Consider the following 8,386-nt stretch of genomic DNA (forward strand, 5'->3'; position numbering starts at 1 on the left):
CTGGGCATAGGGCGCATGCCGGAGTGGGGAAGTAGGGATGATAGTGGGCTAGGGTAAGGGGTGACAGGAGAGTGTGTGTATGTAGTCTGCGCCAGGATGTTGCGTGTTTGTTATCTAGGGAGGGGTGGGGCACGAGGTAGAGCTGGCGAAGTCGCTCCGTGGCGAGATGACGCAGGCCTACAGAGCCCCACGTAGCGACTTCTGTCGCTCGGGATGCACAACACGGGGGTGGAACTGGCGGGAGCGGTGCGCGAATCTCAGACTGAGAGGTTGTGCGCCACAAAAATGGGCACGACTATCATCATCATCATCATCATCATTTATTGTACCCTAAAAGATCCCGTCTGGGCCAATACATAGGGGGGCGGGGGGGGGACAGCGGTGTGAAGCGATCATGCAAATCCTAGCTAATGTTCCTATCCTATCCTATCCTAGCTAATGTTGGAATCAATTCGCACAGGGGCCCCACCCCGAAGGCCGATATTGAAGAGGGAATCAGTAAGTGGCTAACCATCCTCCCTTACGGAAGAATACGCACCCGGAGCATAATAAGATCAGAAGAGAGGAAAGAGCCGAGGCCATTCGTCTCCAGCAGAATGAGATACCCTCAGAGCAGGTAGCGTATGTGGACTCCGCGGGTGGCCACGACGGACGAGCGGTAGCCGCGGCAGTAGATGGTCGCGGAAATGCCGTTACTGCTGCCTCCCTAAGGGCGCGCTCCGCTGCAGTGGCGGAAGAAGTTGCGGCAGCAATGGCTTGCGCCGGCACGGAAACAAATTTCATAATAAGCGACAGTAAAACTGCCATCCAAAATTTTAGTGCAGGCATAATCTCGTCCGCGGCGGCGAAGATTCTCCGCCAGCGACATATTGCGAGAAAAATTACGATGATCTGGACACCGGTGCATGCCGCCGTCCCCGGCAGCGAGGCGCCTCACGAGCTAGCTCGAGGTTTATACCACCGGGATAGTGAGGACTCCTCCGGGCAAGGGAGCGGTGAACGCATGGCAAAATATGGGGAAATTACTCGACATTATTGGAACGTAGGCTGGTACCCCCACCAGACCCGTCGTTAAATAATATGGTGGCAGTCGCGCGGAGACGACTTAAAACATACAGGTTCCCACACCCGGTCCTGGTGAACCTTATTTTGCCAGAGGTAAGATCAGACGAGTGTTCCCACTGCGGGTTGAGAGGGTCCCTCGACCATATAATCTGGGAATGACCAAATTCTTCTGAGAGGGCGCTAAATGTCGACTGTAAAGAATCCTGACAGACCCTGCTGCGTAATTCGGACACTGAGCTCCAGCTCCGCTTCGTCCGACTTTCTCAAGAGGCCGCCGGGACACAAGGCCTGCCGGCCAGCATCTAAAGCGGTGCCTCCTGCCTCCGCGGCCTAGTGCCGAGGGGGGTGGGGGAATGCATTTGTTGGACAATAAAATTATTTTCCTCCTCTTACGGGCCTACTATGTTTATGCTAATAAGGGAGTAATTACTCATTGACATCCACCCAAGCGCAGCCATACGGCTACAAAGGAAAGCTATACAGCTTTCTCGGAAACTTCGCAGTTAAAGAAAAATTCGTCCTGGTCCGGGGTTCGATCCCGAGACTACCACTTCACCGGAGCTTCATAAAATGACGTTGCCAAGAGGCGCACCGAGGAAAACGCCTTGGCAGATCATCATAAATGCACCGGTGACATTATCGCCTGGGACGCAGCCAGTATCATATCCACCGAGAAATCATTATCATCCCGCCTACTCCTAGAGTCATTCCATATCCAATCAACTCCGCACACACTTAATTAATCGGACACGTGGGTCCATGCCTGCAGCATACGCATGCTAATTACAGCAACCTTCACTCGTATAAACACGGCCGATCCGTTTTTCGTTTTCATGTGTGAACAAGGGAACCGTAGGGGTCCCGAAACGTGATTTGTTTTTTACCCTATTGTTCTTCCTTTTCTTGGCGAGTGTTAGTTTTTTCAGAATAATGGTTCACCGAAGCAGTCGCTCTACCAATTGCGCTAATCGGAACGGCGAGCTTATGGTAAGGCGAGAGCGAATTGATCAATAACTCGAAGTGGGAACAGTGTTGGTTAAATGTTTAGAGGAATCCCCCAATGTGGAGTAAATTTGTAATAAGGGAGTAATTACTCATTGACATCCACCCAAGCGCAGCCATACGGCTACAAAGGAAAGCTATGCAGCTTTCTCTGAAAATTCGCAGTTAAAGAAAAATTCGTCCTGGTCCGTGGTTCGATCCCGGTACCACCGTTTCACCGGAGCAGTCTCTCTACCAATTGCTCTAACCGGAACGGCAAGGTTATGGTACGGGGAGATCGAATTGATCAATAACTCGAAGTGAGAACAGGTATATGCTTTCGCGTCCTGAAAAGTAGCAGCACAACAAGGATACGATGGATTTATTTCGATTAAATTGACTACAGATAAATTAATTTAATTAAGGTTAGTTAGATTAATGCATTAATTAGTCATGTCGTACGACTGACGCTGTACATCCCTTGAGATAACTATGTCTGGTGACGCTGACGTCTTTCTTTTGATTTGATTATGCCCCCCATCGGGGGTGGGCCGAACCTGGCGATACTGCAATGCCAGGACAACCCGTGGCACTGAGAAAGCAAGCTTCACATCAGTGCCCAATCACAAAAATAAGTTCAATATCCGAGGCCCAGTACAGACCATATCAGATATCAAGCTGATAAGAACAGATTTCTGCATACGATCTAAGCCAAAAGGCCGAGAAGCGATGGCGACCTCCGGTCGCGACATCAGACACCATCCAGGATGGAGCGACACAAAACGCTAGTTAGAGCCAGCGAAAAGTTAACATTTAAAAAGCACTGACTTCATCAGTAAGCAACGGGACAGCATTGAGAATTACGGCGATATATCTTCGCAACGTTCTGTTATCCGAGCGTTACATTCGACTCATCTGTAATTCGCACAATCTAATATAAATGCTTGTTTTTCTGAAGACGGCGGTGTATGAATAAGTGTTGGTCCCTGTTGACGCAGTGGCGCAACCTGCTTCGCTCGATTATGGCTTATGCGCCATTGCCAGCGTTATCAGGATTCTGCAAATACGCCGCGCGTAAAACTCAAAGCAGTTTGATACAGTTCGTTAGTGGAATTCCTTCGCGCAGTTTTAACACCTGACGGAGACAGCGCACGTGGATGATGTGGACGAGTATCATATTGCTGCTATGCATTGCAAGGATTTAAAGCACTGTGTTCTTCATTTTCCCTCTCTGCCATAGTGTTCATCACTGAGAGTTAATAAAAGTTGCACTCGTTGCCTGTTGCGTAAATAAGGAAGTTCAGCGAGAGGTAGCGTAAATGTGATTAAAAAAGATGCGGTAGGGCTTTAACGTAGTTAAACTAGTAGGTTGAAGGCTTATTTCCGCAACTAGGTGTTGCGAGGACAGCCATGAAAAAAGCTGTATAGACAGCTTGAGAGGTCCTAGCTTCCTCTTACAGTGCAGCATTGACGGCGGCGTAGTACGACATCAAACAAAATGTAAGGAGAAAAAACACGTATGTTCGGTACAGAGAATGAGACATGTACTAAGTTCAGTACGCAGTACATTGTGCTTGTAAAGGAAAAAAGAACTGCACTATATCAAAGAGCCTATAAAGGCAAGGACGGGGAGGAGAAAACAAAGGACAGCAAAATTGACAGGTGCACTCAAAATGGTAATAGCAAGAAAAAAAACTACACGAACATGCGAAAGCATGTGTTTAGCCTGATTAGCTCATTGTTTTGCTTTGCTGAGTTGTCGGCAGGTCTGTCAACGATATTACACTCGGGTTACGAAATTTGCACAGATTCACAGGCCGCGTACCGCCACTACCTAAAGGGCGTGGCGACTCCGGCAACACACCGTATTCTTACCACGGCCACCTCTCTCGACCGAACGGTTATTCTGTCGAGGGTCCCTGGGCATGCCTCGATCCCCGGTAATGAGCGCGTTCATGCGCTCATTACCGGGGATCGAGGCATGCCCAGCGTTCATGCGCTGGCCCGAGTACTCTCCTCCCGGACCCCGGAGGATCAGGCACCCAACCCTGCGCAAGAAGCCCCATCGGTCCTCTCTACATATCACAAAATCACCACATTTTACAAATTCAGCCGCATGACACTGCCACCACCCCACAGTACCTTGTCGCCTTTATCCAGCGCCACATGGCGGCAATTACAGACAGGCTGCTTTATTTCACCCCACCGTCTCTCATGCTTTCACCCTACCTTTCCTCCTGATTGTAACACCTGTGGCGTGCCAAAATCCACACTTTTCCACTACCTTTGGGAATGTCCTTCCCCAAAGGCAGTAGCCCCCATCCCCAATTCCACTCATTCTTCCTGGGAGGCTGCTTTACAGACCGCTCAGCCCGCCGGCCAGAAATCGCTGGTGTATGAGGCTTTACGTGAAACACAAGCCCGTGTGTGTGTGTGTGTGTGTGTGTGTGTGTGTGTGTGTGTGTGTGTGTGTGTGTGTGTGTGTGTGTGTGTGTGTGTGTGTGTGTGTGTGTGTGTGTGTGTGTGTGTGTGTGTGTGTGTGTGTGTGTGTGTGTGTGTGTGTGTGTGTGTCGGTCGGTCGGTCGGTCGGTCGGTCGGTCGGTCGGTCGGTCGGTCGGTCGGTCGGTCGGTCGGTCGGTCGGTCGGTCGGTCGGTCGGTCGGTCGGTCGGTCGGTCGGTCGGTCGGTCGGTCGGTCGGTCGGTCGGTCGGTCGGTCGGTCGGTCGGTCGGTCGGTCGGTCGGTCGGTCGGTCGGTCGGTCGGTCGGTCGGTCGGTCGGTCGGTCGGTCGGTCGGTCGGTCGGTCGGTCGGTCGGTCGGTCGGTCGGTCGGTCGGTCGGTCGGTCGGTCGGTCGGTCGGTCGGTCGGTCGGTCGGTCGGTCGGTCGGTCGGTCGGTCGGTCGGTCGGTCGGTCGGTCGGTCGGTCGGTCGGTCGGTCGGTCGGTCGGTCGGTCGGTCGGTCGGTCGGTCGGTCGGTCGGTCGGTCGGTCGGTCGGTCGGTCGGTCGGTCGGTCGGTCGGTCGGTCGGTCGGTCGGTCGGTCGGTCGGTCGGTCGGTCGGTCGGTCGGTCGGTCGGTCGGTCGGTCGGTCGGTCGGTCGGTCGGTCGGTCGGTCGGTCGGTCGGTCGGTCGGTCGGTCGGTCGGTCGGTCGGTCGGTCGGTCGGTCGGTCGGTCGGTCGGTCGGTCGGTCGGTCGGTCGGTCGGTCGGTCGGTCGGTCGGTCGGTCGGTCGGTCGGTCGGTCGGTCGGTCGGTCGGTCGGTCGGTCGGTCGGTCGGTCGGTCGGTCGGTCGGTCGGTCGGTCGGTCGGTCGGTCGGTCGGTCGGTCGGTCGGTCGGTCGGTCGGTCGGTCGGTCGGTCGGTCGGTCGGTCGGTCGGTCGGTCGGTCGGTCGGTCGGTCGGTCGGTCGGTCGGTCGGTCGGTCGGTCGGTCGGTCGGTCGGTCGGTCGGTCGGTCGGTCGGTCGGTCGGTCGGTCGGTCGGTCGGTCGGTCGGTCGGTCGGTCGGTCGGTCGGTCGGTCGGTCGGTCGGTCGGTCGGTCGGTCGGTCGGTCGGTCGGTCGGTCGGTCGGTCGGTCGGTCGGTCGGTCGGTCGGTCGGTCGGTCGGTCGGTCGGTCGGTCGGTCGGTCGGTCGGTCGGTCGGTCGGTCGGTTGGTTGCATGGAGGAAGAAAAACTAGGAGGGACCATGACGTCACAATCTTGAAGCCTAGTCATAAAAAATATAATGGAAAGCATCATGGGAAATAGGCCCTCACGTGACAAGGCAGTGGTAGCTCTTAGCTGGATTTCGGTTTCGGTTTCGCTCTCTCGCTGTACGAGCAACTACGCGACCATCTGCTTGCGTTCACTGACGGCTACGTGGTGAGCGCAAACTGCTCGCTCGCCGCAGCGGCCACCATCCCCGAGCGACGCGTGCGCTGACTGCGGCGCAGTGGAGACACTTGGAGCACATGCTCCTTCGCTGTGCCGCTTCTGCAGTGCCGCGTCGCGAGATACTCGCGGCCTGCAGGGCGCTGGGAATCATCCCGGACAGTCTCGAAGCGCTCCTGTGGCCGCGCGGCACTGCGCGCACCCGTGATATTCTAGCCTCTATACCCGTGACAGAACAGTGGTGAGCCTCTGTGCGTTCATCGAACAGGCGGGCTTGACTTTCCGCTCGCTCTTCGCCAGGTAGTGCACGCGTGACACGAACGCTCCGTGGGTGCTACCTCCGACGCGGCCGGGCGCCCCACCCCGGCCGCTAGTGCAGTATGCCGCGCGCGCGATTAGTCCGAGACAGGACGCTACGAGCGCGCGGCTATCTATACATACAGTTTACTTCTTTTTGTAAGTGATTGTGTGCAGTGGCCGGGAGACTCCGCGCAGGGGCAGACGTAAAGCCGCCGGCACTCTCTCTCGACAGCGAGAGAGAGAGAAATACTTCACTGCTGAATTTCACGTCGGAACCGCCTATGTGCGCGCGCGTATTCGGCACGACTTGTGCCTTGAGAATAGCGGAGAACGGAGGGCCCATGGGCGGGCCGAAGTCCGCCTGCCCGAGAAATAGAATCTTGCGCAGCGCGCCGGAGCGCTCGTTCAACACGTGCGTCCGCCGTGAGCGCTCTGGAAGCCGCTGCGCCCTTTTTTAGAGGCTCGTTTCTTCGCCTACTCTCGAGTTCTCCGCTCATAGCATGCGCTGAAATAAACGCTCCGTATGTGTGTATAACGACGAAAGGAATTCCTCTCCATTCTCTTTATGAACCACAGTTGGACAGTGACGAGGTCGCGGCCGCACCCTTTGATGAAAAGTTTACCCGCAGTTTTCTACAGTGCACCCAAAAACTCAAGGGTGTAATCAACAGAGACGCGGAGCGTTCAGACAACCTCGAGCTCGGTACGCATTCCGCCAAAGCGCTGCGCTGCGCTACTTCGGAGCACGGACGTTCACTAAAAAGCACCGCTGGCTGGCAGTCTGGTAACTGTGGAGGAGGGCCTATTTCCCATGAGTCAGTGCGCAAAAGGGCCCTCGGCAGCGGCGTCAGAGGAGGATGGCTTGCAGAGGCTGAGCGCACTCCCTCCTAGTTTTTTTACCTCCATGGTTGGTTGGTTGGTTGGTTTATGGGGTTTAACGTCCCAAAGCGACTGAGGCTATGAGAGACGCCGTAGTGGAGGGCTCCGGAAATTTCGACCACCTGGGGTTCTTTAACGTGCACTGACATCGCACAGTACACGGGCCTCGAATTTCTCCTCCAAAGAAATTCAGCCGCCGCGGCCGGGATCGAACCCGCGTCTTTCGGGACAGCAGCCGAGCACCATAGCCATTGAGCCACCGCGGCGGCGTGTGTGTGTGTGTGTGTGTGTGTGTGTGTGTGTGTGTGTGTGTGTGTGTGTGTGTGCGTGTGCGTGTGCGTGTGCGTGTGCGTGTGCGTGTGCGTGTGTGTGTGTGTGTGTGTGTGTGTGTGTGTGTGTGTGTGTGTGTGTGTGTGTGTGTGTGATAAAGTTGTTTCCATCCAACCAAGCTGATCTGATCTGTTCGCGACACAGATGGACGTTGATGGAGACGACGATGTGCAATGCCCGGCGCGAGAATTTGTTGCAGTTTAACACGAGGCGTGATCGGCTGCGGCGATAGCATACTACCTGAGGCTCTAAACTTGACTAAACAGTTCTGCGATGTATCAGGCGCGGCTCTTAATTTGGAGAAATCCAAAGGCTTTTGGTTGGGTTATTGGGGAACTAGGCCAAGCCAGTTCGGTGGCATACGAGGTCTGTTTGAAAAGTATCCGACCTTTGCCCGAAGAAAAAAAACTGGCATAACTGGAGCGTTAAAAACCTAATAATCTTCAAAGTAGTCCCCTTGGGACTCCATATACATCTCCCAGCGGTGCTGCCATTGTTGGAAGTATTCCGAAAAGGCCCTTTTCGGAATGGAATTTAGCTCTGCTGTCGTTGCAGCCATAATGTCCATTCTTTTCTGAAATCGCGCTCCTTTCAATGGCATATTGATTTTAGGAAACAGCCAGAAGACGCAGGGGGACATATCAGGAGAGTAAGGAGCCTGTTGAACTACAGGAGTCTGGTTTTTCGTCATAAAAGTCTGAATCAAATGCGAGGAATGTGCAGGAGCAATGCCGCGAGGGATGCGCCCATTTTTTGCTGACCTCAATTCCGGTTTCTTGCGCCGCACAGCACCACGTAGGCGATGGAGGACATTCCTGTAGTACTCTTTAGTCATTCTTTGACCCTGTGGGATGCGTACTCGTGGTGTGCCACACAGAGGGAGTCAAAAAAGCAGTCAGCATCACTTTGACATTGCTGCGCACTTGGCGGGCCTTCTTTGGTCTTGGTGACGTGGAATGCGTCCT

General features: G+C 54.6%; 1 non-coding gene across 1 annotated transcript; it reads right to left on the reverse strand.

Moving 5' to 3' along the window:
* Positions 1 to 2,587: 2,587 nt before the first annotated feature.
* Positions 2,588 to 2,777, reverse strand: LOC149360228 (U2 spliceosomal RNA). The gene has a single exon (XR_016289304.1). It is a non-coding gene; the product is annotated as a U2 spliceosomal RNA (small nuclear RNA).
* Positions 2,778 to 8,386: the final 5,609 nt, after the last annotated feature.

This window comes from Amblyomma mixtum, chromosome 2 (genome assembly GCF_055824585.1).
Source record: "Amblyomma mixtum isolate Tamu chromosome 2, ASM5582458v1, whole genome shotgun sequence".
Classification (NCBI taxonomy): domain Eukaryota; kingdom Metazoa; phylum Arthropoda; class Arachnida; order Ixodida; family Ixodidae; genus Amblyomma; species Amblyomma mixtum.